Here is a 21,300-nt window from a genome sequence, read left to right on the forward strand (position 1 = left end):
GACAGATCACCTGCATGCCCTACTAACTGCCCATGCTGCTCAGTTCTTTTATGAGGTAAAAGTGGATACTTGGTACCAATGGTGTAGTGAAGTGCACCATCCCACACCTGTTGCCAAACTATGGAGGCAGTTTAATAAGGTATCAGGTTAGAGAGATTCTGTTGGCTCACCTCATCCTGACCCCTAGGGAGAAGCAGACATCATTGTGCAACACTTTGTGACAGAATGAGAATTGTTCATCTTTTCCCAATACCCAGCTCTGCCTTATGGTGCTAGAACTGTTCAGGAATATAGCTATACTTGATGCCTGCAACACACTTGAAAATACAGACAGACCCTTCACTACGGAGTAATTAAACCATACTCTCAAAAACGGGAAGGATACTGCATCTGGTTCTGATTTGATCACATACAGCTCGCTTAAAATATGGGTGTACCTCATTCTAATAAACATAATCTGCAATGAAAGAGTCAGATTGAGAAAATGGGATCAGCAGGACATGCACTTAATCCCCAAGCCTAGACAGCCACGTGCCTACAGATCTATTGTTTTCATCAGCTGTACTAAGAAGGCAGCCGAGAGGATGTTCCTCATAAGCTGGCCTGGGAGACATGGCCCTTGTACCCCTGGATATTTGTGTACAGGGAAGGAATTTGAACCCAGGAATGCATAACTAATGCCCTATCTACAGTCAATGAAAAGATCTTGATTGTCTTTTTGGAACTTGAGAAAGACTATGAATTGGCAACAAGGCCAGAACACTTTGTAACACTTAATTCATGCCTGTAAAAAAAAAGGTCAATATATTCAATTCCTTCCTCTTCTATCAATGCCAGCAAATTAGTTATCTCTCGGTACGGCCGGTAATTCTACCACCCCTTGTTAAGTATGTTCATGTTGCATAAAGATCCTCGCTGACGAATTATACTTCCTCTTGCCAATGTCGACAAGTTGAATAGACACCATCCTTCAAGCTCCATCAAAGCTGTGAAACCCTCTAGAAGAAACGATGTCGATGTGATGTGGCACGATCTGTGTCAACCTCCATCTTGGACCGACAACCTCTGAAGTCGTTTCCAAGGGTGCAACCATAGTCATTTAGGACTGTGCGGAGCGTACATTCTGTATCAGTCAGGTCAAGTGTCAGTCGTACCTCATCCCCTCTAACATCACTATTCTAATATCATATGTACTAGGAAAAGGTCATTATATATAATTACAAAAAGGGTCCATGGCACTCATAGGTATCCCCATAATTAACCCCCTGTGTGTTAAATATACTGTTATTATCCCATAGTACCTATATAAATCACTACCAGTGAAAACTATATTGGACCCCCATTTATAAGCCCCACCCATCAAGACTGATTCTAACACCCCCAAAGATAAAATATCTTCAGAAATATGCCCTTCCAGTGCCGCTATTAGTGCTTTTACTTGAGATATGATCTCTTTTAGCAATGATGCCGTCTCTTTCTCATTATTCAAAACCGTCGCATGAAAGATACAAATGATGCAAATGACAAAAAAACCATAAATTAATGCTTAATTAGAAAAAGAAGAAAGATTGAAAAACTCCACTGTCAAACCACCCTACATTTCAAAACTCGTTATCCCAAGAAAAAACCAAAATCAAACATTAAACTGTTCTTTTAGTCTTAGAAATGTGTGTTAACCTCGTCACCGACGTGTCTTCATCCAAAACTATGAACCTATTTCCCCTTCTCTCTTTTATAACCCGAACGGGCCATCAAACTGTGACCCAACTTATAATTCAGGTCATTTCTGACCTTAATATTCAAAAATACATTATCCCCAACTGCAACTCTTACACTATCTGATTTTACATTGCTTCTCGCAACCACTTCTATAGTTTTTGACCCCAGATTACTACTGAGAAGTGCATGTCTCTCTTTAACTGCAGCAATTAACGTTTTAATCGTATCATCACAATGTGAAGGTATCAACAACAAATCAAATGCACCCCCAACTGGATAACCAAAAAATGCTTCAATAGGTGTCACTAATGTCACTAACCATTGTATTTATGCTATGTCTCACCACATCTATATATCTATCCCAATTCATATCATTACCACCCACTGTAACTCTAAGAGCCTTGAGCACTCTCCTATTGGCTCGCTTACACGATCCATTAGCTTTTGGCCTATGTGGAAGAATATTTACTTTCTGTATCCCCATAACTTCCACAAGACACTAATATTCTATTCACAAATTCTCTCCCATTATCTGTAATAAGAACCTCCAGCACCCCATATCGGCAAATATACCCACTGAAAAATGTCACCACAGCCTTATCCGCTGTCTTATTCTTTAATGGAAAAATCTCCACGAACCTCGTTAACTCATCTATAATCACCAACAAATGCTTATGTCCAAACCCTGATTCATAAAAGTTAATTAAAATATCCATATGAACCCTCTGAAAAGGCCTACTAGGAATAGGAAAAGACCCCAATTTACACAACGTAACCCTCGCGGTTTACATAAATTACACACAGAACACCCCTTCACAAAAGTCTCCACCAAAGAAAACATTCTTCCAGAAAAACTTATCACATACTCTCTGATACGTCTTCTCAATCCCCAAATGTGGACTACCAAATTTACAATGTACTATCTCCAAAACCACTGGAATCAACTCCTTTTTCACCACAGTCTGTGTTGTATCACCCTTATCCTTACTACTCCTCAACCTATATTTAATTCTGCTCACCAACAAATTACTCTCTAACTCCAAACCTGGGTAAGGCAATCTATAACCCTTTCTCACTAGTTCACCTCTAAGGAATACCTTTGCATCCACTAAAACCCTATCTTCATCTTGTTTCTTCTCCACCAAACTAATATCCCAATCCACACACTCGCCAGTTACAGTACACACATGCTCACCCTCATGTCCACAAAATGCCTACTAAGAGTATCTGCCACCACATTACGTTTAACCTCAATGTACCTAAGCTTAGCATCAAAACCCCTGATTGTCAAAAACCACCTAGCCCTCTTAGGAGAAAGCTGGCTTATTAAAAAGATCCAACAATGGCTTATGATCAGTAAGAACTTCCACCTTATCTTCCATTAGCAACATCTTAAAATGCACTAAATTAGACACCACTGCAAAAGCTTCCTTATCCACCGTCGCCATTAACCATTCATTATTCCCTTGTGTCTTGAACTTTCTGCTTAAAAACCTATTGGATGCAATTTGCCCTCAAACTTCTGCATTAAACAAGCACCTACCCCATCTTGCCTAGCATCAGTCACTAATGTAAATGGTAAAGAAAAATCCAGGAACTCATCAAAGCTTCTTTGACTTTCTGAAAGGCTGCCTGCGAGCCTCACCCCATGAAAACTGTACATCATCCCTCAGTATATCTGTCAAAGGCACTGATAACATAGAAAAACCTTTCATGAACCTATGGAAAAACCGCACCCCATTTCCTTGAATGAGCCAACCTGTTTCTTAGTCTTGTGTGTGGGAAAATCCACAATAGCTTTGACCTTCTCGTCATTCACTCGAGCACCTTCTTTCAAAATGACATGTCCTAAATATACAATATGTCTCTTCAAGAAATCTCACTTGTCTAGTTTAACTTTCAGACGCACCATTCTAAGCTTCTTAAGGATTTCCCTAAGCACTTCTAAATGTTCCTCTATGGAATCTGTATCAATCCACACGTATCCAAATTGAACCATCCTTCTTAGGACCGCTAACAAAGGGAAATTAAACGGTGATGAGCTAGGTCTAATTATACCTTCCTCCTCCCACTTGTTAACCTCTTGCTCAACCTGCTCCCTAATCTTGAAAAGCATCCTATACGACAGGACATAAATTGGCTTTATCCCTCCCTCTAACTGCACCTGATGCTCTAACACATTTGTTAGCCCCAGTTTATCTCCTTTCAGAGTAATAACATCTGAATATTCAGTTAACACCTCACCTAACCCCTCTGTGTATTCTTTATAGTCTGCTTCACCCAAATGACTCCCTTCTAACCTCCAATTCCCAGCGTGTCCAACACGTCCTTCTAGTCTTGTTTTTTTAAAACAAGAGTGAACACACTTTCACATGCCTCTTCTCACTGAGCGTTTTCGTAAGGGATGAGCGGATTCACATTTGTGTTTAAGACATCCAAAAATATGACTAGAACCGGACCCCCAGGCTTCTAGAGCAATCCATGCTGACTTTACTTCCATTCCACTGAAAAGTATCCGGGTGCTCTCCGAACAGATGAACAATGCTGAGTCCCAGAAGGTGACTGTAAGCTAAGCACTGATTTAACAAACTCATATCTTCCACTTGCGAGATTTGTTAACCACTGCAAAAGTCCATATGTTGCAAATACTTCTAATTCCATTTAATACATTATATATTATACAGATGGATCAGTGGATTGCAGCAGCTGCAGCAGAAGTCTCCTCCCTACAGGGGAGTTGGAGACGGGTTGCTATTCTAAAAGCATGAGAAAACTCGTTAAATAAATAGACACCACATATACACTGACTGCCAAAGAGCTATTCTTATCAGAAAGTCAAGCACTTACCGAAAATGTGCACCAAATAACCATCATAAAAGTAGGGGCCTTTGCTCATCAGAGCAATAGAAAGTAAATCACACTAACTTGGATGCCCAGTCATGTGGGAATTCAATGAAATGAAGAGGTAGACTACCTTGCTAAAAGCACCCTCTGTGTGATATAACCAGTGTCTCTCGTAATCAGTCACTTATGAAAATAAAACAAGACATTTTCAGGTACTGCTGGAATCAGGAACTAGCATAATTCTCCAAGCACTCCTCCAAAAATCCAGGTCTGCAAAATGGTACAAAGAAAACACTAAATTACAGTTTCATCCTATTTCCAGGAGTATATCCAGAAGACTTGCAGTTTTCGTCTACTGTGTATGGCAAGGATATCTGTTTACTTGGCAATTAGTCAATGCTGAGCATGTGAATACTTTGAACATTAGTATGTAAAGTCCCCGGTGAGTGGGTTTTCTATGGCGAACCACCCGTTTTCTTCGATATCGCTCCTACAAGATCAGGTCAAACGAAATTAGCCATATTTTTCCTGTGTAAATACGTATCAATTACAAATTTATTTGTATATGTTTTCTTTGCACATGTATTAGAATGTTGTTATGTCAATTCTTGTGAACTTACTTTTTACATTACTTGTATTTATCCATTGTAATTATTACCGAGAGTAATTGACCTCGGGTCACCTAAATTCTATTGTATTCTTCTGTGTGACGTCCGCACGCTGTTTTATAAGCAGCCTGCGTTCTGAATAAACTAGCAGTACCTGTCCTCCTGCTCATTATTTTGCACCTCTAAAAGTGGTGACCCCGGAGTGTTTCCCGGAGCCATTAGTGGACTCATACGGCAACCTAGTCTTGGCTCCATGAACTACCCCACGCCCCTAATGGACTAAACACGGCGCTTTAACCAGCGTTTGGGTGTGCTGACTCTCGCTGGCAAATCACCAGCATCATTAGCGGACCCACACGCGCACTCCCAAGTGCGTATTCACGCGAGTGGCCCACTCCAATTAAGAGGGCAATAGTGAATATGGACGCGGACATTCCCTCCCACATACAGTTAACCACAAACTTCGCAGACTCAGATATCTCCCCTGCGCCAAGGCTCCCGCGCTCCTCCACACTGCTACCCGCGCCCCGCGTGCTGCCCGTCCTGACGGAACAGACTAAATCCACCCTCGCCATAAAGCTGCCGCCCTTCACGCACAGCAACCCATCATCATGGATCTACAGGGTCGAGGGGCAGTTCAGACTGGCGGGACTTACGGATGGGGTGCTGCAAGCCGACGCAGTGATCAACGCCCTCCCAGAGGAGGTCTACAGGAAGCTCGTCCCGTGGGTGTCTGCCGCACGCCCCGTCACCTACCAGCATCTAAAAACCTCTCTCGTCGAAACCTGCTCCCTGCCGGTCTCTGAGAGGGCCGCCCGAGCCCTTGACCTCATCAACAACCCTCGGCATGACCAGAACATCCTGGAGACTTGGGGCGTGATCCAGCACCTCCTCACCCTTCCCGAGATGGACAGCAGCGGTAGGCAGTTGGAGATTAGCCTATCAAGGGAGATCCTCCTCCATCAGCTCCTCCCGGAGGTCCGAACCCAGATCCTTGAGACTTACACAATGCTGCTCGAGGACCTGATCAAGACGGCACAGCGGCTGACGGACTCCACAAGGGCAGCAAAGCGGGCATCCACGCCTGCCCACCCCATCAGTTCCCTCCAGCTGGAGGATAACGCGGAGGAGGAGATAAGCGCCGTCACCAGGAGACGGCCAGCATACCACCACAAGAAAAACCCACCAGGGCCTTGCTACTACCACCGGCGGTATGGCAAGGACACCCGGAACTGCCAACCCCCCTGCTCTTTCGCCCATCCAAAAAACGGAGAAGGCGGCGGCCAACAGAACAGGCCGCCATGGCAGCAGAGTACCCCAGGAGCCCAAAACTGTTAGGCTTCTACGTCCGCGACACCGTCTCCGTCAGGATGATGTTGGTCGACACCGGGGCCGTTCGATCAGTGTTCCCGCCATCCAGAGAGGACCGCAAACGCCTGCCAGACCCGGCTGCCTTCCTGACAGCTGCCAGCGGGTTCCCCATCCTCTCCTATGGCACCAGGCTCCTGTCGATCTCCATCCTTTGCTGGAGATATACGTGGAACTTCATTGTCGTGGACGTGAGGACCCCACTCCTGGGCGCGGATTTCCTCGCCCACTTTGGGCTGGCAGTTGACGTCGGTCGCAAGCGTCTATTAGAGACCGACTCCTGCCAGTCCCTCCCCCTGGCGCCGGGACCCAGCGTGCCTACCATCTGCTCCGTCACCCCACACCAGTACACCCAGCTGCTGAAGGAGTTCCCCAACGTTTTCAAGCCCAAACTGTGCCAGGTACCCGGGACCCCGGCAAAACATGGAATCTACGACCACATTAAGATGAAGGGCCCCCCAACACACGCAAAGTTCCGGAGGCTTCCCCCTCGGCACCTTCAAGAGGCCAAGGACGCTTTCGCCGAGATGGAGCAAATGGGCATGTGCAAGAAGGCCTCCAGCCCATGGGCCTCTCACCTCCACATGGTGCAGAAACCGGACGGCTCCTGGTGACCCTCCAGCGACTACAGGTGGCTCAACCTTGCAACTGAACCAGATCACTACCCCCTACCAAACATGCAAGATCTTATGGCCTCCTTTCATGGGGCCAAAATATTCTCTAAACTAGACCTTTTAAAATCTTACTTCCAGGTACCAGCTGCTCCAGAGGATATCCCCAAAACCACCATCATCGTGCCCTTCGGGTCCTACGTCTTCACCTTCTCCACCTTCAGCCTGAGGAACACGGGCGCGACCTTCCAGAGGCTGATGGACAGCATCCTGGGGGACCTGGACTTCTGCGTCTGCTACATCGATGATATCCTAATTTTTTCCAGATCCCAGAAGGAACACCTGCGGCACATCCAGAAGGTCCTGCAGCACCTGCAGGAGAATGGCCTCGTCGCCAGGTTCGACAAGTGCACCTTCAGCATCGAGAAGATGGAATTCCTGGGCCACAAGATATCCCCAGGGGGCGTCCGCCCAATGTCGTCAAAGGTCGAGGCTGTCGAGAGGTTCACCACCCTTACCTCCATCAGGGCCGTACAAGAATTCCTCGGAATGGTCAACTGCTACAGGAGATTCATCCTGGGGATCGCGCACACCATGGCCCCCCTGACGGAGGTCCTCAAGGGACGTCCAAAGACCTTAGTGTGGGGCCCCGACCAGCAGAAGGCCTTCTCCTTGACGAAGGCCGCCCTCACCAAAGCAACATCTTTGGCCCACCAGAACCCCAGCCCTCCCCTCCAGCTGACGACGGACACCAGCAATCAGCGGGACCCTCAGCCCATTGCCTTCTTCAGCAGGAAACTCAGTCCCACCAAGTCCCGCTACAGCACCTTCGACAGGGAACTCTTCACAGTATACCAGGCGGTACATCACTTCAAGTCCCTCCTGGAGGGTACGCCCTTCATGATTTGGACTGACCACCAGCCGCTGGTCCATGCCTTCACGAAGCTGGGGGATACATCGTCCTTTGGGCAGCAGCAGCACCTCGCGGCCGTCGCGGAGTTCACCTGCACCATCAAATACCTCCCCAGCAGGAAGAACCCAGTAGCCAACACCCTCTCGAGGATCGAGATCGACGCAGTGCAGCTCGGGATCGACTATGAGGACCTTGCCCGTGAACAGGCTGCCGACCCAGAGACCCCAGCCTACCGCACAGCCGTCATGTCGCTGAAGTGGGAGGACAATGCCCCTCGGCCCTGGAGGGTCAACACTGCTGAGCGACGTGAGCACTGGCCGTCCCCGCCCCCTGGTGTCTGCCTCCCAACATCGGCTGGTCTTCAACGTCATGCACGGACTATCCCACCCCTCCAGAAGGACGACGGGCAGGCTACTGATGGAGAAGTTCGTCTGGCATGGCATATGGAAGAACGCGACGACCTGGGCAAGGCAGTGCATGCAGTGTCAGGCCAGCAAAGTAGGGCAGCACACCGAGTCTGGGGTGGGTGAGTTTCCCCAGCCGAGGAGACGTTTCAGGCAAATCCACGTCGACGTGGTGGATCCTCTTCTCCCATCAGAACAAGCAAGATACCTTCTAACAGTCGTCGACCGCTCCACCAGGTGGCCCAAAGCTACGCCCATGGAGGAAGCCACCTCCAGTGCATGTGCAGAAGCCCTCCTCTCCAGCTGGATCAACTGGTTCGGTGTCCCGGACCTCATAACGACAGACAGAGGTCCCGCTTTCCTATCCGAGCTGTGGACCGCCCTGGCATGCCTGCTGGGGACTGCTCACCACAGCACCACTGCCTACAACCCCACAGCCAACAGAATGGTGGAAAGGTTCCACAGGTCCCTGAAGGCGTCCCTCATGGCTCGTTGCACCTCCGAGAATTGGAAGTACCAGCTGCCCCGGGTCCTCCTCGGTTTGAGAACCACCCCCAGAGCCAACGGTGACCCCTCCTCAGCGGAAAAAGTCCACAGGGAGACCATGGTAGTCCTGGGGGAACTCGTCGCAGAAGACATGGACGACATAACAACGCAGAAGCTCCGTGTCAGGGTTGGGAAGTTCGCCCCCTGCCAGAGGACATATACTGACAGGACATCCCCCTTCATGCCTCCTGGTCTGTCCTCCGCCACCCACGTCTTCGTCAGGGACGACGCTGTACAGCCACCCTTAACCAGGCCCTACAGAGGACCTTTCCTTGTGCTCAAGAGGAACAAAAAAGGCATTCCGGACAGCCGCCCACAGAAGGGAAGACTGGATATCGATAGACCGCCTCAAGCCCGCATTCCAGGAGGAGGACGTTGGGGGCGGTTCCCAAAGCTTCCCGCAGCAGATAGCAACCCCCCGACCGGCCCCATGACAGGAAAACGTGGTGGGTATTCCCAGAAAACCCCGAAACCAGACAGGGGGGCAAGGGGGGCACCCCAACACACTGCTCTAGAGGGCACCGGGGAAGGCAACCACCCCCTCCAGTTGACATAAAGAAAGCGGGGCCCCCTCCGTCGCCCCAGCAAATACCTGCTTTGATCAGACGTTACCTACATCTTGGGCGGGGGGGGAATATTGTAAAGTCCCCGCTCAACGCGTTCTCTGTAATGAACATCCCATTTTCTGTGGTGCCTTCACATTCGACCTAGGGTTGGCCGAACACAAATTATTATCATTATTGTGAATTGTAAATTTTATTGTCTGTTCAAGTGACCATGCATTATGTATATGTAACAGAGTATTTTTGTAACAGACCAGACATTGTTAATCATTATGTTTTCTGTATGTACCTGTCCTGTTTTTGTAGAGAAATAGTTTGACCTCAGGTCACCAGTAAATCTTTGTACCCGCGGTCTCTGTGTTATACGCAGACGTCCGCATTCTGCTTTATAAGCGGGTCGCTTCATCAATAAACTAGCAGTACTTGTCTTCCTGCTCATTATTTCGCACCTCTCTCACATACTTGTCCTAAAATGTTTGAGAAACAAGAGCTGACATGTTCATAACTGTTGGAATCCATTATTTGTAACAACTGTTCTTTTTTTATCAAGACATATATATGTATATATATATATATATATATATGTATATATATATATATATATATATATATATATATATATACATATATATATATATATATATATATATATATATATATATATATATATATATATATATATATATATATATATATATATATATATATATATATATATATACATATACATACATGGGTCATTCATAGATGAGTTTAATTATTAATTACTGTGATTTATACAGCCTTGCTTTACCTAACACCCACATAATTCCATCAATTAAGGCTGGAGTTTATCCCAAAAGACAGGTAATTAACAATTAGATTTGGTCCCCAGTTGGAACTAGGTTACTGAATATTTTGCTTTACTCTGGAACAAATGAATTAATTGCCCCACTGATCAACCACCTAGTCCAACAAATAAAATCCATTAACGTGAGGAAATCTACATGAGCCAATAACAGCTCCCCAATTCATCTCCCTTGGACACAATGAGATTTCCCCCACTTTAAGTTATAACGCAACAGCTGATCTCTTTAGTAACGTTCTTAGAAGCAGTTCTCCTAGTATTTTACAGCTATTCCTCCTCCAAAGAAAGGTATAACCAGGTTCCAAGGTGTTCTTGGTTGTTACTTAGATATCCTCTCACTAATACTTAATTACTGCAAGGGGTGTATCTCAAATCAAGAATATTATGTTAACACCATGGAGGATATTTTATGCAATCTCACTAGACAACACTAATTGTACTTCGTATAATCAACTTCATAAAGGGGATTTGGCTTCACCAGGATTCTTTAGTCAGTGACTGAGAAGAGAGAAATTAAACCAGGAATACAGTGGAAGAGATAACAGAAGAACAGAGAATAATTGTCATCCTCAGACTTACCTTTCGCAGATTACTTGCATGCACTTAAATCTGATGCCCAGGGTCTGTAGACGCGATTATCGTCTGTTCCACTAAGTTAGAAAAGACAAAAGAAAGTGAGAGGGAGCACTAACGCTTGCACTCTCCTCATGGCCACTGCACTCTCTCTTGTGACCGCTGGGCTCTCTCTGACCTGGGTTGAATATGCGTAGGGGGTTTGCTTGCTGTAAATAACCACCCTCTTGTAGCTTGCAGGCAGCCTGAAAAATGAAAAAACCTTGCCGATACACAGTTCAGAGAATAATGAGGTTAAGGGATACCCTAACTAAAGGTGGCCCTGGTAAAACCATCCCTGTTGGATAGGTCCCTAAGCTAGACTTATAAGCTGCTAAGACGGTTGGTTTTTTGAACACAACAAACAACAAGCTTCCAGCTTTCCTCCCTGCATTCACAGAGGAAGCTTTTCCTTGGTGCTGTCTTGTCTTTGTTTCTTTTTCTTTTCTTTTGGTTTTGATTGTATTCCTACCAAATCAAATAAGAGTGGTCGAACAGCGTAATATTTGTAAGGGCTTCCCCCTTTAAAAATGACTAGTGAAGGTCTGTACTAAGCAAGCTGTTTGCCTCGATTACTTTACTCTTTTCTAGTGCAGCAGATAATTGCATATTTCATAAGAATCGTTCAGATAGTGAAACAAGCATGAAATTTTGCACAAGTGCTCTTTAAAGTTCCCTCTATCAGAAAAGGGCGCTGGCACACGCAAAAATTTAATATGGCGGCCAAATTCCAAGATGGCGGCCAGTATCGACAGATTTTGGCTAATTTTTCACTAGAATGGCATGTATTTGCTTCTAGCAATATGGTAAAGCTCTTCCATACTATTTCTTGTGAATATTATGTTTCTGTAGCTTCCCAGTACAGTTTACCTTTAAATATGGGGCTATATGGCTGCCAAGAAAAGGTAGAAACAATAATTATAATGAGAAATAATGCCCGTTCAACAATTATCGTTTTAAGCATGGATCTTGGTTTCTGTGGTTTTAGATCCTAATGAGGCCATCTCTTTCGAATAACTCATCAATTTTGAAGGAAAATTAATAAATGTAAAAGAGTGTATGTCTGCACACAACCAGGGCACACTGGTGACATCACTGCTGTGTAACTCAGCATGGGGTTCAGTGCCAGCTAATCCAGCTTTACTAATCCTGTAGTCTTAGACTAGTAGTTGTAGTATAGTTTAGTTTAGTGTCCCAAATGCTTTCTAACAGCCCCAGATCAGCTATAGTTAGATAGCCGCACCTGAATAGACAGGATGTGCCAGCGGGAGAGCCGAGCCAAGGGTATGGGGGGGCTGTACATGATGGTTCATGTACTTACCCGGATGGTGTACAGATCACATGGGACTTAAATGGCACTGGATGAATGATCGGGCTAGGTGTAGGGAGACCGAACCTAGTTCAATCCCATACAGGAATGTGTGCTTTGTTTAAGGTGGTAAAAGGATAACCCTCGGCCTTAATCAAAAGTGAAATCATGGCAGAATGTGATGCCAATCCAATATTGAGCAGTAGAAAAACAAACTGAGTTTGTGTTGTCTTTGTCAGAAGGACAAAAGAGGTGAGCACTTGACATCACCTCCAAGTCATCATGTCCTAGACCATGATGGGTACACAATGCTGGCAAGGAACATTCCCATGTTCAGTGAAATTAATGAAATGCCACTGATAATGGATCCAGCAAGGCTGGATGAAGGTGATGGCATAGAGGCCACTCTCAGGAAAAATGCAGCAAAATACCATGTGAACTGTCGCTTGTTGTTTAACAACACTAAACTGGACCGTGCAAGAAAGCGACAATCCAATGACCAGACCAGCAACACTGAGACTAGTCGCAAAACTGCGCCGAACCAGTCATGACAATGAAGTTTGCATTTTCTGTGAGAAAGTGGCACCTGCATCTGATCTCAGACAGGCTAGTACTAAGGGCCTTGACTTGAAATTGTGTGAATGTGCAGAGATACTTAGTGATGGCAAGCTCCTTGCTAAGTTGACTGGTGGGGATGTCATTGCACAGGAGTTTAAGTATCACCATGCCTGTCTTTGTGCCCTCTACAACAGAAAAGGTCCTACCTGAGGAGCCTTGAGAAAGACCAAGGTAGCACTGAGTCAGAATCAGATGTGTATCCACTAGTTCTGTCAGAACTGATGACATACATTGTTGAAAAACAACCTTTGTTCAGATGATCCAGTCACATTTCGGCTGGCAGATATTTGCCACCTCTACCAACAACGTCTGGAACAATTAGGTGTAGAGTCACCAAGTGTAAATTCCACGAGACTCAAAGACAAACTTCTGGCAGAAATTCCAGAACTTGAGGCTCATAAATCTGGCAGAGATGTATTACTTGCATTTCAAAAGGATGTGGGAAAAGCACTTGCTCAATCATCTGATCTTTCAGAGGCAGTTATCATTGCTAAAGCAGCAAATATTCTCAGAAAGTCTATACTTGATCATCAGTCACGGTTTGATGGCACATTTTCTGAGGCTTGTGTACGAAATTCTGTGCCTCCTCTCTTGCTCCAGTTTGTAGGGATGGTTGAGCATGGGGCTGACATCAAGTCACAGTTACGATTTGGAGCATCAAAGTCAGACCAGGCCATTGCACAGCTCATGCAGTTCAACTGCTACTCCCGATACAAAGAGGGAGCAACAACTCATAGACACTCCAAAGACAGAGAAACACCATTCCCAGTCTACATGGGACTCTCAGTCTATGCCAAAACCAGGAAGAGAAACCTGGTTGAAATGCTACATCAGTATGGCCTCAGTATCTCTTATGGCAGAGTACTGGAGGTCTCTGCACAGTTAGGAGATGCCACAGTTAGCAAATATGTGGAGGAGGGTGTGGTCTGTCCCCCAGTACTGCGAAAAGGGTTGTTCACCACTGCAGTGATGGACAACATCGACCACAACCCATCTGCAACTACTGCCACTACCTCCTTCCATGGAACTAGCATCTCCATATTTCAGCACCCCACCAAGGAGAACACTGGACAGGAAAGACAGCAACTAAAGTTTGCACCTGAGAAAGTGAGGTCGGTGCCTGAATTGCCGGACACATTCACAAACATCTCACCAGCTTCCTTTCAAACAAAGAACCCTGTGCCACCAAACACTGCAATACCAAAGCCACCCACAGATATCTTGGGGCCACAGCTTGCACTGGAGTATCAGTGGCTGGACAAGGTCATAGTCACCAGGAAATAGATGATGCAGTGAATCTGACGTGGTCAGCTCATCACGCTTCAATGAAGAGAAGCCCAGAATTTGAAGTAACCATAACTTTATTGCTTCCTCTCCTGCGTGATCAGGCTCATTCTGTTGCTACGATCAAACACGTGATGCAGAAAGTGCAGGATGTCACTGATTTTCTGAACCCTGGCCAGATACCCATAATCACAGCTGATCAGCCAATCTATGCCGTAGCAAAGCAGGTGCAGTGGCAGTGGCCTGATCAGTATGGCGAAGACAAGTATCTGGTAATGTTTGGTGGTCTCGCACATTGAGATGGCAGCAATGACATCTCTTGGTACTCTTCTTCATGGCAGTGGTTGGACAGGAGCTCTGGTGGAGGCAGGAGTTGCTTCATCTGGAACTGCAGAATCCTTCCTGTCAGCTGCAAGTGTAACCAGGACACGGCAGATGCACCAGGTTACAGCCTCTAGTTTGTACAAACTCCTGAGGACAGCATACACTGACTACTGTGCTGAGAAAGCAAACAACAATGAGCAGGCATTAGAGTTTGAGGAGTGGTGTGACCTTCGAAGACAGCAGAGTCCACAGTTCCACTTCTGGCACATGGTGTTGTCTATGGAACTTGTGATATTCCTACTGATCAGGTCCTTCCGTGAGGCCAATTTTGTCCTCTACTGCCAGGCATTGCATGAGCTGATACCCTACTTCTTTTCCAACAATAATACAAACTATGCTCGTTGGCTGCCTATTCACCTCAGGGACATGCTTACCCTAGAGAGTTCACACCCAGAGTTGCCCAAGGAGTTCAAGGCTGGCAACTTTGTTGTGCACAAGACCAGTCGCCAGTTCTCAGCAATGGCTCTTGACCAAGCTCATGAGCAGACCAATGCCTTTATAAAGGCTGATGGCGGAGCCATTGGGCTGACTGAAGATCCGTCAGCACTCAGAAGATGGATGGTGGCTGGCCCAGAGATCATCCGCTTGGTGTCTGCATACGAAACAGAGGTTCAAAGTAAGGAGTCTAATGAGCAGACAACACACCATGAACAAACACCTCATGCGCAGAAGACATTCTGGAGAGAGTCAGCAAGCTGTCATTGGCTTTGCAACACTTGGGAAGTCCTTTTCAGGAAGAGAGCCAGGATCTGTATTCCATTGACAACAAAGACATTGCCCACCCCAGCTCAGCAGAACTTCTACAGACACACCTTGACAGAGGCCGCACTAAATTTCAGAAGTTTTCAGACTCTTTGGCAAACAATGCAGTCTCCTTCTATGAGCCGATAAAGAAGAACAGAACTGACTTCTTCAGGCAAGAATCTGCTCCTGTAGAACAGTCAAAGCAGAAACTTCTGAAGGAGGATTGCCAGCTTTTCTCAAAGCTATTTATATCCTGTCAGAGCCGTGAATGTGATCTGCAGGAATTCTTCCAGCACGAGAATCAAACATTCCCAGCTTCCCTTAGTGAGGGTGGTAGGCTGTACACATGTCAGAAGTCTCAGCTGACCTCGGTCCTGGAGAGTCATGTTACACTAGAAGGCAAAGAACCAAAGACTGATGTCCTCATTGTAGATGGATCAGCTTTGGTCCATGCCTTGCCACCAAAGAAAGGAAAGACCTTTGAGGGCTATGCACTTTGCGACTTCTTGCCTGTGATACAATCCTATAGCAGCAAGTACACATCATCACATCTTGTATTTGATGTATACAATACATCCAGCCTCAAAGCTGAGACCAGGCTCCAACGTGGTCAAGGAGGAAGGCGCAAGGTGACAGACAAGAACACAATTCCATCCAACTGGCGCAATTTCCTAAGACACGATGCCAACAAGACAGAGTTGTTCCAGTTCCTGGCAGACAAAGTTGCCCAGATGTCTGCCACAAATGTTGTCATTGCCACGAAAGGGTCTGCTGTCCTCAGCACTCATGAGGCTAGTCTTCAGGGACTGGAAAAGTGCTCATGAGGAAGCTGACACCCGCATCTTTCTCCATGCCAAATATGCCACAGAACATGGAGCCAAGACCATCACGGTTAAAGCAAATGACACAGATGTTCTTGTCGTTGCAGTCAGTGCTTTCTCCACTCTCCACTATCTAGGGCTAGAGAAGCTATGGGTGGCATTTGGCCAAGGCCAGAGCCTGCGCTGGATTGCTGTGCATGACCTGTGCAACTCTCTGGGCCAGGAGAAGGTGAATGGCATGCTCTTCTTCCATGCGTTCACAGGCTGTGATACAGTGTCAGCCTTCCGGAGCAAGGGCAAGAAGACCGCCTGGCAGACATGGAACATCTTTCCAGAGGCCTCCACTGTGTTCTCCAAACTGAGTCACTACCCTCTCAGAGTGGAAGAGAGTGACCTGAAGGTCCTGGAGAGGTTTGTCATACTTATGTATGAAAGATCCAGCACTGCTGGCACTGTGGATGAGGCTAGACTTGATATGTTTGCCAGAAAACAAAGGGCATATGAGGCCATTCCACCAACCAGGGAGCTCTCCTCCAACACACCAAGCGTGCTGCGTACCAGGCTGGTTGTGTGTGGGGCAGGCCACCCAGTGTCAGCCACAGCCAGAGAACCCTGCTGAGTGGGGATGGCAAAGTCTGGTGAAGCATGGCAAGTCCTCTGACAACCAACTCGCCCTTAGCCAAGAGTTGCCAACAGCTTACCAAATGTGGATGCAAAGCAGGCTGTCGGGAAAGGTGCAAGTGCTACAAGCTGGGTCTTCCCTGCACAGCTCTGTGCACTTGCAAATGTGAAGTCTAGATAAATATTGCCCTCTCTTCAGTAGATAATCTAGCTTGAGCATCCAACGTGTCATGCTATGCCTACCTTCTTATCCTCGAATTTTTCAAAGGTGTAGGTTGAGAGACCTATACATAGATTGCTGCTTTAGTCCGTATTTCTTCTTTTCATTTTATGGTTACAGTCTTAGACACAATGTTGTATGTGACCATACCATTACTATTTCAGTTGAAAATAGCATATTAGTTAAACTGTCTGATCACATGAATATACCATTAAATAAAAACAGTTGGTCTCTATGTTCTGCTAGCGCTGTGGATAGAAAAAACTTTTATGGCAACCATTTTGTACGCCATCTTGGTTACAATTCATTTAGTAAGGGTTTTCAATAAAATGTGTGGTATGGAACATTTTTATAACCTAAAAGTCGAGGTTTAAAAAAAAACTGGCATATTCCATCCAATAGATGCTCCCAAACCAGTGAATCTCAACATAGATGGCGGCCATTTTGAAAAAATAGCCGCCATCTTGGATTTTCAGGTGGCCAGCGCCCTTTTCTAAGAGAGCATAGTCTTAGGAATGTTTGTGCCAAATTTCATGCTTGTTTCACTATCTGAACGATTTTTACAGCAATCTGCTGCACTATTCCCCTGAACAGATTTGTCCCTTGCAATCCAACTAGCTAAGGAGCTACCTGACTCTAGAAAGGGATATGAGCCTGTAATCACTTACTTCTACAGACTCCTAACACTACCTAAAGGTGCTTACGGTTATTACGTGCTACCTCTGTGTCTTACCTTATAATTTGTAATCACAGTAAACAGAAAGGTAACCTGCGTTCTGTACATGAGGTTTGCCTCATATGATAAATGCTTGCCTCAGCTGAGGTATTATGCCATGTGTGTCATGAGCTCCATGGCTGTCTTCACAATAGTTAGGATGGCTGGTTCTGCAATTACAATATACTTACGTGGTTACTGCGGCTCGTTGTAAGGTGTAAGTAACAAGGTTACTGCTACAATGTACTCCGTCTGGTTTAGGCTGTTAGTATGATAGAGATCACACTGGCTATCTCCTCTGGGCAGGAGCCAGGATCACTTTAAGATGGAAAGGCACTGTGTTGAGGGGGTACAAGTGCCAGGATGAGCTCATGGCTCTGGCAACTACTTGGCTTTCTTCCTCCCCTTCTTCTTCTTCAGGTTCCTCTAAGGCCTATGTCAGTCCTAGGAGGTGATGAGGGCACCGGCTCTGGGGAAAGCCCAGAAAGGCTAGCGGGCGTGAGGTCCGGGGTAACCTCAGAGGCTACAGGAGGGCTCCCGACTCCGGCTGCTGCGACAACTGGAGCAAGAGCGGTCTCGACCTCTGCATCCGGGGAGGCCAGTTCATGGTCTCCCAGAGAAGGTTGATCCACCAGGGGTTCATCCTCTGGGGACAGATTTGGTGAGGAAGAAGTGTCGGGTGCCGGAGGATCACAGGTTGCTATGATTAGTGCCGTGAGGGATCCTGGATCTCCCAGAGGAGGATCCGCCTCATGATCTGGATCTGGCACAGGGTCCTCGTTGAATGGGGGCTCAACGTCTGAAACAGACAGAGCGTGGCACTGCTCAGTGCTTGCAAGTGGTACTGGCAGCAATGGAGGGTCAGGCATGCCTGATGAGGGGTCCGGAGGTGCCTGGATAGGGTGCTCCTACAGTCTGGGCCTCCGTGGAGGAGGCAGCTTGGTTGCAAGGTGGCGTTGGGGAAGGGCTTCCCCAGAGGAGGTCCTGACCCAACAGGAAATCCACTCTAGGCCAAATTCCACTCACCACGCCAAGGCGGTGGGGTAACATGGCCCAAGGTGTCGTGACCTGGCACTTGACTGTGGGAATGGTTGTGGTGTGGCTCTCTATCCATTTCATCTCCCACCGGGTTTGCTCGTCAACCGTGGCACTTGGGTCCTGGAAATCAGGCTTATGTCTGCTGCGGTGTCTACCGTGATCGGAAGGGCCACGGGCAGGTGAGAGCCATTAAGGGGTGCTACTGAGATGAACTGGGTGTCCAGCCTCTTGGGGTTAAGTATCTTCTGTGGCCCAGTTGTGGAGAATGAGGTGCTAATTAGGTTGATGAACTTGGTGGATGGGACATGATTTGGACAGGCCGGATGTCCAGCACTATAGTGGCCGGCAGCACCACAGGATCGGCACGGGCCCTTTGTCGGGGCTCGGTGACCTGTGGTGACTGTTGCTGGAGAGGGTTGAGTGGACGTATCGGGAGAGGAGTTCTGGTTGTTAGTAGGAGGCTGCTTACTAGTGCCTAGATTGCAGCAGCACTCAGGTTCAGTGTGCCCCAACTTCTGCTTTCACAAGGGTGGTGGGCTGCTTATCATTGAGATACATGGCAAGGGGCCCAGACACACATTGGTAAAGATCCTCCAGCATGGTCCAATTGAAAAGGTCCTCCAATGTAGTGCACGACAAGAAGTTGAACCAGCGGGAACCAGACTAGGTCTTGTGACAGGCCCATTCGATCCAGGACCAGTCGACTTCCTTGGCAAGACCTCAGTACCGCTGTCTCCATTTCTCCAGGGTTATTTCGTAGGCCTTCATTATGACTCTACGCACTTCGACCATGTCGCCTCTCTGACTCTTCTCCAGTGAGTGAAGGGCTACCTTTGCTTTTCCTTCCATGTGCTTGGCAAGCACTAAGGCCCTCACTGTCTCAGTGGTGTTGTAGTTGTCAAAGAGCGCCTCTGTTTCCTCCAACCATGCTTCTGGCTCTTCCTCAGTCCACTTGGGGACTAGGGAATTAATGCTTAAGATAGGAGCATTTGTTGCAGCAGGTGCGGGGTTGGAGGCTTGTTGGATAGCTATAGATTCAGCATTTTCCTTTTGAGCCTTCTCCAGCTCGAGCTCCTTTTCTTTGAGAGCTAGCTCACTCTCCTTGAGAGCGTGCTCGCTTGCCTTGAGAGCTTGCTTGCTTTCCTTGAGGGCTGATTCATGCTGCCTTCTCCATTCTTCTCTTGCATCTTCCAGCTGCCTCTGTTCTTCTTCATACCTCTTCTGTTCAGCTTCATAATTCCACCATTCCAGTCTTTCTTCCTTCTCTTGCTTGGCCAAGTCATCCAGCTGTTCCTTGGCCCACTTGGTGAGGTCTGATCCCGCGAGACCTGCCTCCTTCCCAAGATCCATAAAGGCTCTGTGATTGTCTGTCGCCATGGTCCTGGTAAGTAAGGGCGTCTATCTGGGTTGACTGGACATACTTGGGCAGTGAAGAAGTGTCCCTCAGATTTGGGTGACACTTCAATGGTGTGGCACCTTTTCAATAAGGTGGCACTGTGGCTGAGTGTGCCATGCAAAGGTCACACTGATGGCACTCTGTATCTCTATATACATGTGTAGCCTATGTGGTCACAAAAGGACCCTTTTTTCTTCTGTGTTCCCTTTTTTCTTTTTTTCCTTTGGTGGCACTACGGTGCCAGTGTGTTCCTAGGAATCAAAACTCGACCTGAGTCCAGCTGATTGTAATTAAGAGGAAAATGCACTCTGCCCAAGCAGAGTATAACTACTAAGTAGGAAGAAAAAGGGAAAGTAAGTAGAAAGAGATAGGTAAGCTATTCAGTTTGTGACAGTGCCTCAGATTAGTGGCACTGTGGAAAAGGAAGATCAGCCTTTTGGTTGCCTTTTGGGCCCTCGTGAGTGACTAGTTCCTCGTACTTGCTGTGCTACTTCCTTTCCGTAGGGAAGGAGGAAGGCTACTTTTTTACGCTTAGGTCTGGATAAAACTCCCCACTCGTGACCGACAGTTTTCGGTAACTGTGATTAATCTTAACTTGTCCTCATGTATCTGTGGGACAGAGGTGTTTCTTTTCATCTGGTTTATTTTAATAATTTATTCCTAAGTCGGCCCGTTCTTTCAGTGAAGACGGTGTACACACACTTCGGAGTTATGTTGAATGCTTACTTGAATGGATAAGGAAGAGAGAGAGAGAGAGAGAGAGAGAGAGAAATGTAGTATTCAGCCAGCGAAGTTCGTACTGCCTGAGTAAATCAGTAAAATTATTGTAAATGCACACTAGCAGGTTTCTTATTTTGAAATATGTCTTCTTGGGGTATTTTAGCAATGAATTGTCTTAGCAATCTTAACTTGCCCGGTTGTCACTGAGTCGTACTTTTTATACTGACAAGAATGGTTAAATTATAAAGTTCTTTTCCGTTTTATATAATTCCCTGCATCAGTGTATTTTGTGTAGGAACTTTTTCTTTTGTTATATTTCCTAAATAAGTTATTCCCTGACTAAATTATTACTTGCTTTTATCTGTTGTACTGAAGCCTATACCTATTTCCCTATA

The 21,300-nt window shown here is 46.6% G+C and overlaps 1 protein-coding gene across 2 annotated transcripts in view; it reads right to left on the reverse strand.

Moving 5' to 3' along the window:
* Nucleotides 1-21,300, reverse strand: part of LOC136840299 (uncharacterized) — a 114,244-nt gene that overhangs the window by 70,366 nt on the left and 22,578 nt on the right. Inside the window, exon 1 of one of the 2 annotated variants that reach the window (XM_067106992.1) lies at nt 11,003-11,544. The exons of the other annotated variant lie outside the window; for it this stretch is intronic. The gene's annotated coding sequence lies outside the window, so the exon portion shown is untranslated. Of the gene's footprint in view, nt 1-11,002; nt 11,545-21,300 lie in introns of those variants that run through there. 2 annotated transcript variants of the gene reach the window in all.

The sequence above is a fragment of the Macrobrachium rosenbergii genome, chromosome 7 (assembly GCF_040412425.1).
Source record: "Macrobrachium rosenbergii isolate ZJJX-2024 chromosome 7, ASM4041242v1, whole genome shotgun sequence".
Taxonomy (NCBI): Eukaryota; Metazoa; Arthropoda; class Malacostraca; order Decapoda; family Palaemonidae; genus Macrobrachium; species Macrobrachium rosenbergii.